Genomic DNA, 12,088 nt, shown 5'->3' on the forward strand with positions numbered 1-12,088 from the left:
GCGCGGGGCGGAGCCTGTGGTGGGCGGGGCCTCGCAGAGGCGGAGCTTCTTGGCGCGTGGGCGGTGCTTCGGGGGGCGTTGTCGGCCCGCTGCTTTTGCCTGGGCTTGTGGCTCCTTCTGCTCCACTTAAGGCCACATTTAAACACCTGCCTAGCGTACAGATCTCAGGTTCGATCTCCAGCAACACACGCGCGCACACGCGGACACACCCCCAATAACAACCAAGCGAAAAAAAAAAAAACCCACTCAATTTCCCCTTCTCTTTCTCGTGCGACCTCAGGCTCCTCTGACTCCAGGAGCCTCCACTTGGCTTGCAACCTTTCCAGCTGCGCGAATGGGTGCAGCTCCATCCTCTAGTAAGCTTTGCTCTTCTCCTCTAGTTAGCTGCTGTCTCTCCTCCATTACAATGACCTCTCCTCAGGCCTGGCATCCCTTCTAGGCCAGACCGGGGCCTTGCTGGAAGTTGGGTCTTGTCCCCTTAACCACCCCAGGACTAAACACGGAGCAGCGGGAAAGGGGACCGAGGAGGTGTGCAGAGGGATAGTGAGTGAGCTTGGCGTCCCAGACTGGCAGCTAGTTCTTAGGGATGTCCCTTAGGAAAATGTGAATGTTGCCCTGCAGAGGAAGGCCCTCCACATCTCAGTGTGGTGGTCAGCCTCCTGGGGAGTGTGTGGCCCAGGGCCAGGCTTTACACACTCTAGCCTAGCCAAAACTGACCAAGTAGCTTGCTTTGTTGGCTATAACAAGAAAAAACTATAAATGCGGGGAAGTGGTGGTGCCTAGTGGACCTGAGCTCTGCCATGCCCAGCTCCCAGAGCTCACCTTTAATCCCAGCACTTGGGAGGCAGAGGCAGGCAGATTTCTGAGTTCGAGGCCAGCCTGGTATACAGAGTGAGTTCCTGGGCTACACAGAGAAACCCTGCCTCGAAAAAAAAGAAAAAAGAAGAAGAAAAAAACCCAGAGTATCCTCAGGAGCCAGGGGTTCAAATCCTGACCTGCCATTGACTGCTCACGTGGCCTTAGACAAAACCCCTGAGCCTCCTGGGCCTCAGCTTTCCCCTCTCTGAGCGTCCCCAGTAACAGGAAGTCCCTGTAGGGCACCTGGCTCTAACTACCAGCTGCTGTTGTCTTTGCTATTATTAGTAGTGGTGGCAGCAGGCCCTCCCTCAATTTTAAGCCAAAAGCTTTTGTCCTCTTTTTTTTTTAAGATTTATTTATTTATTTTATGTGTATGAGTACACTGTAGCTATACAGATGGCCGTGAGCCATCATGTTGCTGCTGGGAATTGAACTCAGGACCTCTGCTTGTTCTGAGGCCCCGCTCCACCCTGCTCCTGCCCCGGACACTGTAGCTGTCTTCAGACACACCAGAAAAGGGCGTCAGATCTCATCACAGATGATTGTGAGCCACCATGTGGTTGCTGGGATCCAAACTCAGGACCTTCGGAAGAGCAGTCTTACCTGCTGAGCCATCTTGCCAGCCCGGCTTTTGTCCTCCTTAGCCCACATCTCTAGCCACCCTGGGCCCGTAGGAGCTGGGCTATGCTTCCCCATCGCCCTGCTGGACCCAGAAGTCCCTCCCTTAACTCTGCCCTGGGAGGTGGCATCATGTGATATTCTTACCTACTTCCTGGTAAGGTACCACTCTTCATGTTCACGTACCAGTCCTGTACGAAGACCTAAATTTATGACACCTCCAGCACTCATATGCTCCCACCTAGGAGCATTCACTCGACCCGTGCAGCTCCTAAAGAAGAGCAGCAGGGCAGAGAAGGGCAGGGGCTGCCCCTTATACAGACAGCTAGGGCCTCACTTAGCCACTTGGGATTTGACGTGGAAACTTGTGGCAGGCAGGAAATGGCAGAGGAAAGAACTGAACCTGTACCCCCAGGTCTGGAGTCCCCATACTCAGCCTCTGCACGGATAAACTTTCTTTTTGAAGCCCTGGCCCAGCCAGAGAGAATGGAGAGGCCACCACCAGGGGGCGCTGCAACAGGGCTGCTTTCAGAGGTGAGCCAGGTCTCTGGGCTCCTGCATAGCTCTTAACCACCCTGCCTCCAGTCTACCACCTTGGTGGGTTAGGTAGAGCAGAGGTTAAGAGCACTGACTACTCTTCCAGAGGTCCTGAGTTCCATTCCCAGCAACCACAATGTAATGGAATCTGATGCCCTCCTCTGGTGCTGTGTCTGACAGGTGTGTCTGACAGCTACAGTGGACTCATAAATAAAATAAATAAATCTTTTTTAAAAAATTGGAGCAGGAGAAATTATTGTATGGTTGGAACCCAGGTTCAGCTCCCAGCATGCGCTCGGGGCTTGCAAACACTTCTAACTCTAGTTCCAGGAGATTAAATATCCTTATTACACCTGCACAAGCATGCATATCATACATACATACTTAACACATACACACACATGCATACATACATAATACAGGCAAAACACTCGCTCATGTAAAATAAATAAATAAAATACATGTGCAGCACATACTTAGAGCTTGAGTTAGTTCCTATTAGGAAAGGTGATAAACCTCTCCTTCCCATTCCCCAGCCATGGAATGGCAAGGCTGGGCAAAGGCAGATAATAACCCCAGACTTGAGAGGGGTTTCTTTGAAGCACAGACAGGGAGCATTTAGTGGGCCCTCCGCACATCCTGAGGAGGAATCCATGCTGAGAACAGCAAAAGAGCCAGCCGTGGGGGTTAAGGGTGCAGGTGGGAGGCTGGACTTGCCTGGTATGTGTGTGAGTTCCATCAGGTGAGGATCATTCTGTCTGTGCCATGTGGCAGAGAGCATCAGGCAGGCAGAGGTACCGTGGGGCTGCTGGAACCATCCGGGCCCAATCCGACTCTCAGCCTAGCAGAGGCTGCTCGTCACCTGGGCTGGGCTGGGCTGTGCCCTCACTGCTGGACGGCTGAGCCATGTCCTCACCCCTGGATGGCCAAGGACAAGAACATACATGATGCTTCGTGTGACATCAGAGATTTGTGCCATGTTGACCTAACTGTGGAGGTGGAGAGATCACAGACTTGGCTGCAGTAAGCCACCTCTCCTGCCCTCTGTGGGAGAGTGAGAAGCTGTTGGGTGTAACATGTGGGAATGTCACATTGCAGCTGTTAAAAGCAATGAGGTAACTGTGTGTTGATAAGGAATTACCTCCAAAATGCCCTTGAATAGAAAAACAAAAAGTGGAGTATATACACTCACTACATTTTTATAACTTTAAAAAAAACTATAAAAAATTGAAAGTGAATAGATAACTTATTAATGAAAAAATTGAGACAGTACCTTGCTCCGTTAAGCAGACTTGCCTTGAATTTTATTTGTTTCTTTATCTTGTCTTGAGACAAGGTCTCACTATCTAGCCTTGGCTGGCCTGGAACTTGAATATGTAGCCCAGACTGGCCTCAAACTCAGAGAGATTCCACCTGTCTCTGCCTCTGCCTCCTGGGAGCTAAGATTAAAGATGTGAGCCAGTACACCCAGTTGGTCTGCAACTTGTTTGTTTGTTTGTTTGTTTTTCCAAACAGAGTTTCTTTATCTAGTCCTGGAAGACCAGGCCATCCTTGAACTCAGAAATATCTGCCTCTGCTCCCCAAGTGCTGGGATTAAAGCTATGTACAACCACCAACTTGATTTTTTTTTTTTTAATTTTTAAAATTGTATATGCATTGGGCGGGAGCAATGGCTCAGTGGTTAAGAGTCCTGAGTTCAATTCCCAGCAACCACATGGTGGCTCACAACCATCTGTAATGGGATCTTCTGGTGGTGTGTGTGAAGACAGCAACAGTGACAATGTACTCACATATGCAAAATAAACAAATCTTTAAAATTGTATATGCATGAGTGTCTTACCTGCCTGCGCGCTTGTGCATGATCTTACCTGGAGAGGCCGGAAGAGCGCACTGGATCCCGCGGAACTGGAGTTACGTACAGATGGTTGTGAGCTAGCATGTGGATGCTAGGAATTGAACCAAGGTCCTCTGAAAGAACAGTCAGTGTTCTAAACTGCTGAGCCATCTCTCCAGGCCCAGGCCTTGAACTCCTGTTCCTCCTGCCTTAATCACCCAAATGCTAGATGGCGGAGAACCACCGCGCCTGGCTAAAATGGATTTATTTCTGTTGGGATTTATTTTGTTTGCTTTTTAAAGACAGGCTCCAGGCTGGTGTGTACCTCACTCTATATATACCCCCAGGCTGGTCTCAAATTTAGCAATCCTCCTGCCTTTACTTCTTGAGTGCTAGGATTTTAGGTGTACAGCAGCAGGCCAAGCATTCTCAGTTTTAGAATGGGATGCCTTGGCCCTCTGTAATTGAGGCAGATGCACGCTCCCAGCCTGAGACCTCTCTCAAGACTTACCATGCAACTCTGGAAAGATTTACATAAAAGGATCTTGAAATCAATTTGACAGCAACCACTAGGAACTTTTTGTTTGTTTGTTTTTGTTTTTCGAGACAGGGTTTCTCTGTGTAGCCCTGGCTGTCCTGGAACTCACTCTGTAGACCAGGCTGGCCTCAAACTCAGAAATCCACCTGCCTCTGCCTCCTGAGTGCTGGGATTAAAGGCGTGTGCCACCACTGTCCGGCTCATTATGAACTTTTTAACTTTTTACTCTTATTTCTGTAAACTATGATTCTGTGTGTATTAATGTGTGTGTGCATATATGTGTGTGTTGTATGTGTGTGTGCACGCGCGTGTAAGCTGAGGACAATCTCAGGCATTGTTTCTCAGGCTTGTCCACCTTATTTTGATACACTGTCTCTCAGTAGCCTGGGACTCACCATCAGGCTAGGCTAGCAGGCCAGTGAGCTCCAAGAGCCTCCTGTCCCTACTTTTCTGCTTCTGAGCTTTCAAATGTGCATTATCATGACTGGCTTTAATGAGGTCTCTGTTCAGGTTTGGAGAGATCCAAACCCCGTGTCCAGGGCTGAAGAGCACAGAGACTGAGGCAGAGTCCTGAATCGGAGGCCATGTTCTTTCCAGTCACCATGATGAACAATTTTTGTGCTTTAGGATGGCCTTCTGGCAGTGTTCAGAGCACACTGGGTTGTGTGACCATGAAGAGCTGCTACCAGTCTAGAGGAGGAGGAGTTAGGAGGGACCCCAGGAAGCAAACAGGAAGGATGATAAAGATGTCTCCTCAGAGTGTGGCTGACACGGGCCTAAGGCCTCCCATCCACCAGGAAGCAAAATCAGAATGCCACAGAACCCAGTGAAGTTAAACTTCAGGGGAAGGAAGGACAACAGTAGCTGGTATTCATAGTGCATAGTCTCCATCTAGTGGCCGTATCTAGTACTGCAAGAAGAAATCCACGTGTCCGCCCGCCGCCCCACCCCTCCCCCCTAACAGAAAACCTCGCTCTGCCAACTCAAGGTTAAAGGTGAAAAGCAGAGCCAGGGCTAACTCCAGACAGCCTGTTCAGTCAAACCCTAGGTAGATCTTTGAGCACTTCCCTGGAAGCACACTGCACCTGGGAAGGGCGCCAGCGCCCACCTTCAGACCCGCAGACTCGAGGACTCAGGCAGGAAGCACATGTGGCCAGAATCTTGGGATTTTGAGAAGTTTTCTGCTCTCCCTGGCACTTCCATCCTTGAAAGTGACTTTGTGTTCCATCCCTCCCGGTAGCATACTCCTTCCTAGTGGCATGACCACCCTTCAGCACAGGAGCGGCATTGGCCTCAGGCAGGACACTGACAGGCTAGCTGGCCTCTGGGAATGAACAGACTTTGTTATTTCAGATCCATTCTCACCTATAACTAATTGTCCAGCTGGCTATATTGTCACCCTCCAACCCCCTTCCACCCCACCCCCTGACAACTCACTCCTTAGAGCCCCTCCCTCCCACCTCCTTGGAGGCAAGCGCTGTGAGTTGGAGGCCAGCCTGGTCTACTGAGTGAGATCCAGGACGGCCAGGGCTACACAGGGAAACCCTGTCTAGGGAGAAACACAGAGTCTCAGTCTTGTGTTGGCTCACAGTTTGGGGGTACAGTTCCTGTGGCATGAGGCAGCTGGTCACGCGGCATTTTGAGAAAGAGAGCAGAGACTAGAGATGAGTGCTGGTGCCAGCTAGCCTTCTCCCTTTTCGGCAGCTGGAGACCGCAGCGGGTGCGGTGGGGCCTCCAGCACTCAGGGCAGGTAAGTGAATCTAGGCGTGTCCAGGGGCTTCCCATCTCAGTTAAGTGAATCTAAGAATGCTCGCAGAGGTGCCCAGAGCTCTGTCTGACGGGTGACTAGATCCTGCCCGGTTGATGTTAGTTACTATAGGGACTCTATAAGAAGGTGCCCAGCCCCGTCAATCAGGAAAATGAAGTTCAGAACTAGGAGGACCACAGTGCCGGTGTTTGTGTGAACAGCTGGCACCTGAGGAACCAGAGCTTCCTGAAGACAGAAGTGCTCCGGGCCTGGGACAAAGCACACTGCATGCCAGGCGAGATTCCCCGTCTACAGCAGAAAACTGACCACAGGTAACTAAGACACATTATAGTCATGAAATGCCATGTACACGTGCCTGAGAAACTCAAGTTACAGATACACAGAGATCTGTACCTTGAGACTTACAAAAATTCTTTGAAGTTGTATTTATTGTGTGTGTGCCCCATAGCACACGTGTATAAGTCAAAGGACAACTTGTGACTGCCCCAGGAACTGAACTCAGATCTTCAGGCTTGGTAGCAATTACCTTCACCCCGTAAACCAGCAGTTTTCCACCTGTGAGTCATGATCCCTTTGGGGGATCACATATCAGATGTCTTGCATATCAGATGTTCACGTTACAATTCATAACAGTAGCAACATTACAGGTATGAAATAGCAACAAAAATAATTTTATGGTCAGGGTCACTGCAGCTTGAAGAACTGTATTAAAGGGTCACAGCATTAGGAAGGCTGAGAACCACCACCCTAAACCATTTCTCTAGCCTACAACATTTTAAACTTGCTGGCCCCGAGGATAGGCCTCTCACATTCTGAGCAAGCACTCGGCCACTAAGCCACATCCTAGCCTTTCCACTGACATGTTTTATAATACTTTAAAAACTTTCAAATTGTGTGTGTGTGTGTGTGTGTGCATGTGTGTGTGTGTGTGTGTGTGTGCATGCGTACCCACCTGAGTACAATGCCTATAGAAGCCATAATAGGGCATTAATTGGCCAAATTAAAAATAAAAAGGGAGGTTTACTGGAGACAGCTCATGGGCCAGGGAAATCGCTCTGTAGACATGGAGGAGGGGAGAGAGAGAGAGAGATTTAGATTATATAGAGAAGAGTGTCTGGGGAGGGAAAAGTTCAGGGTAGGGTTGGGTGTGCCAGCCATACTCAGTAACAGGGAGGAACTGAGGGGTGCTGGGAGAACCTGGAAGCCAGATCCGCTTTGATATGTTAAATAGGCACCTCAGAGACTCATCCTATCCTATGGGCATCAGATAGCCCTGCAGCTGGAGTGGCAGGAGGCTCTAAGGCACTGCAAGAGGATGCAGGGGCTGGACCCAGGTCCTCTGCATGAGCAGTACACACTTAACCAGGAAGCCATCTCCCCAGCAACCTATTGGTTTCTTATTTCTTACTATGCCTTTGTATATATGAGTATGTGTGTGTGTATGTGTGCAGAGGCCAGAGAGGGCATCAGATTCCTGATGCGGGGCTACAGCATGGTGACTGCAAAGAGCCTGCCTCGGGTACAGGGGATTGAGCTCTGGCTCTCTGCAAGAGAAGCAAGTGATCTCACCTGTTGAACCACTATCTATCTATCTGTCTGTCTGTCTGTCTGTCTGTCTGTCTATCTATCTATCTATCTATCTATCTATCTATCTATCTATCTATCTATTGATCTATGTACCTATCTATTTATAGACAAGGTTTCATGTTATTAAGATTGGCCTAAAATTCATGGTGTAGCCCAGGCTGACCTTAAACTTCTGATCATCCTGCCTAATGTAGGGTAATGATTGTGTCTCCACCCACTGGCAGGTGCTTGGCTCATTAGTAATCAGCATGATGGGAAGGGTGTGATAGAGTTAGCCTCAGGAATGCCTGGCGCAGAGGTTGGGCACACAGGCTTGTCCAAGAGCGTTTCACGAGATGGGGGAGGTTCCTAAAATGCCCACGCTCTTTTTGCTGCTGTTTGGGTTTGTTTGAGACAGGGTTTCTCTGCGTAGCTCTGGCCGTTGTTGAACTCTTTCTGTAGACCAGGCTGGGCTCACACTCAAGAGACCACTTGCCTCTGCCTCCCAAGTGCTAGGATCAAAGTTTTGCAACACCACAATCAGCTTAAGAGTCAACCTGCTCTCTCTGGCCCAAAGATTTATTTATTATTATAGGCTGTATATTACTATTGCACACTGTAGCTGTCTTCAGCCGTGCCAGAAGAGGGCGTCAGATCTCATTATGGGTAGTTGTGAGCCACCATGTGGTTGCTGGGATTTGAACTCAGGACCTTTAAGAAGACCAGTCAGTGCTCTTACCCGATGAGCCATCTCGCCAGCCCAAGAGTGCATATCTTTTTTTTGTTTGTTTGTTTGTTTGTTTGTTTTGTTTTTTAGAGACAGGGTTTCTCTGTGTAGCCTTGGCTGTCCTGGAACTCACTCTGTAGACCAGGCTGGCCTCGAACTCAGAAATCCGCCTGCCTCTGCCTCCCAAGTGCTGGAATTAAAGGCATGTGCCACCACCGCCCGGCAAGAGTTCGTATCTTACACTACAATTGCGAAACAGGGTAAGCCAGCCTGGCATGACAACAGTCTTGGAAACTTCAAAGCACATCCTTTCCCACAATGGCATAACTCCTAAATCTACCAAAACAGCACCCCCTAGTAGGGTCTAGTAGGGACCACAGATTCAAATGCCTGGGAGTATGGGGGCTATGTCACATTCAAAACAGCAAGTGCTGGGAGTGGAACCCAGGGCCACCGTTATGCTAGGCCACCAACCAAGCTAAGCTTTCAGGCCCAGTTTTAATGTCAGATGACCACCTGTACGGTATTGTGGTGATCCTAGGGTGCAGCCGGACGGTGAAGCCCAGGGCAGCTGCTGGCTTCCCTGGAGTGAAGTGGAATAAACCAGTTGAGCTGGATTTGGACAATGCTTGGCAGTTCTGGTGAGAACAATACAGGCCACGGTCCAAGTACAAGTTGTGAAATGCAGGCCGTGTAACTACACTGAATCTGTGTGAGTGCTTCTGTTTGCATTCAATCTGCCTCTTGCCTGATGGCCTGACTTCAATCCCTGGGACCTACATGGTAGAAAAAGGGAGTTAACTGCCAAAAAATTGCCTGCTAACCTTCATGACAAAAATATTTTAAAGTTGGCCCGGTGGTGGTGGCGCACGCCTTTAATCCCAGCACTTGGGAGACAGAGACAGGTGGATTTCTGAGATCAAGGCCAGCCTGGTCTACAGAGTGAGTTCCAGGACAGCCAGGGCTACACAGAAAAATCCTGTCTTGAGAAACAAAATAAAACAAAAACAAAGCAGAACAAAACAAAAAAAATTAAAATTATGAAAAAATAAAGATGAACACTATACTTTTCAATATTAATTCAATATTTGTCAAACAATGTTTTACATTTATTAATTTTTTTTGGTGGGGGCACGCCATGCTGCATATGTGGAGGCCTGGAGGCCTGGAGGCCAGAGACAGCTTCCAGGATCCAATGCTTCTTCTCCCGTGTGGGTTCGGAGACGGAACTCCAGCCATCAGGCTTGTTGTCAAGCGCTTGTGCTACACGATATCTCGCCAACCTATGTCTTTTTTTTTTTTTTTTTTTTATAAATCTCATTAATCAGGGACTGGGTTTGTGGCTCAGTTGATCAAATGCCAGCCTAGTATGACTGGAATTCTGGATTCAATTCTTCTGTGTCTACTGAACACCAAATAACTGGGTGTGGTAGCCAGTGGCATCAATCCCCAAACTCAGTGGACAAAGACAAGAGGCTCGGAAACTCAAGATCACCCCTGACTATATAGTAAGTTTGAGGCTAGCATGGGACACCCTGGCTCAATAAACAAACAGAAAATCATCTAGAGGACAGGACAGACACTTGGGATAGAAGAGGAACCCAATAATTGATGGGGGGTGACCTTAGATGAGACTCATAGCAGTGGGGATATGGAGCACATGTCTTTAATCCCAGAACTCAGGAGGCAGAGTTAGGAGGATCTCTGTGAGTTCAAGGCCACCCTGGTCTACAAAGCAAGTGCTGGACAGCCAAGGTTGCTTACACTGAGAAACCCTATATTAAAAAACAAAAAACAAAAAACAAACAAACAAAAAAACCAAAAAAACGCCAGGCAGTGGTGGCACACGCCTTTAATCCCAGCACTTGTGAGGCAGAGGCAGGCAGATTTCTGAGTTCGAAGCCAACCTGGTCTACAGAGTAAGTTCCAGGACAGCCAGGGCTACACAGAGAAACCCTGTCTCGAAAAAACAACAACAACAAAAACCAAAACTTTTTATTTTTATTATTATTTTTGTAGAGACAGGATTTCTCTATAGAGACCTGTCCTGAACTCACTCTGGATACCAGGTTGCCCTTGAACTTACAGCCTCTGCCACCCAAGTGAGTGCTGGGATTAAAGATTAAAGGCTTTATGTTTCAGGCCTCCAGAGGTGGTCCTGAAGTTAAGAACACTTGTTATGGGGCTGGAGAGATGGCTCAGTGGTTAAGAGCACTGACTGCTCTTCCAGAGGTCCTGAGTTCAAATCCCAGCAACCACATGGTGGCTCACAACCATCTGTAATGGAATCCAATACCCTCTTCTGGTGTGTCTGAAGACAGCAACAGTGTACTCATATACATAAAATAAGTCTTAAACAAAACACTTGTTACTCTTACAGAGGACCTGAGTTCATCCCAGAACCCACATGGTAGCTCACAACGGTTCCAGGGGGATTGCCATCCTCCTGCCTCAGACCCTGGAGCACAGGGACTACAGGCATGAATCACGAAGCTGCCAGCTAGTTGATTCCTATGTCAACAAATCCACTTGGCCTTGAACTGGCCTCTCCAGACAACTCAGGACCACCACTCAGGTCACATGGGAAGGGATTCTCCTCCATCAGTCTCCATAGCTTTTCTTCAGGGGTTAGCTTTCTTACTTTTTATTTTTGTTGAGATAAGATCTCAGCCTTGTTGGTTGGTGTGGAACTCACTGTGTAAACCAGGCTGGCCTTGATCTCACAGGGATCTATCTGTCTCTGCCTCCCGAGTACTGGGAATAAAGGTGGACGTTACCTTTTTTTTTTTTGAAAAAAAAAAGATTTACTAATTTATTTTCTGTATATGAGTACACACTGTAGCTGTACAGATAGTTGTGAGCCTTCATCTGGTTGTTGAGAATTGACTTTTAGGACCTCTGCTTGTTCCGGTCAACCCCGCTCGCTCTGGTCGGCCCTGCTTACTCAGTCCCCGCTTTTTCCGGCTGAAAGATTTATTATTATTATTATTATTATTATTATTATTATTATTATTATTATTATTATTGTCTTTTGAGACAGGGTTTCTCTGTGTAGCCCTGGCTGTCCTGGAATTCACTCTGTAAAGCAGGCTGGCCTCAAACTCAGAAATCCTCCTGCCTCTGCTTCCCAAGTGCTGGGATTAAAGACGTGCGCCACCACTGCCTGGCCAGATTTATTTATTATATGTAAATACACTGTAGCTGTCTTTAGACACACCAGAAGAGGACGTCGGCTCTCATTATAGATGGTTGTGAGCCACCATGTGGTTGCTGGGATTTGAACTCAGGACCTTTGGAAAAGCAATCAGTGCTCTTACCCACTGAGCCATCTCGCCAGCTCCCATGCCTAGCTTTTTAGGATCTCACTTCAAATACCTGGCCTGGAGTTTGTTTCAACCTATGCTGATCTTGGTAATCTTCCTGTTACCACACCTGAGCTTCTGCAGAGTCTCTTACACACTGTGCTTGTTTTGGGCTTGTATGTGTGTGTGTGCACACGCACGTGTGTGTGTGTGTGTGCATGCATGCGTGCATGTGTGTGTACGTGTAGGAAGCCATTTCATAAGCACATCGACATTAAAAGATGACATTTGGCTTGCCGTTGGTATAAGAATGCCTTGTCGTTGGCATAAGAACGCTTTG

This window comes from Mastomys coucha, unplaced genomic scaffold (assembly GCF_008632895.1).
Source record: "Mastomys coucha isolate ucsf_1 unplaced genomic scaffold, UCSF_Mcou_1 pScaffold5, whole genome shotgun sequence".
NCBI lineage: Eukaryota > Metazoa > Chordata > Mammalia > Rodentia > Muridae > Mastomys > Mastomys coucha.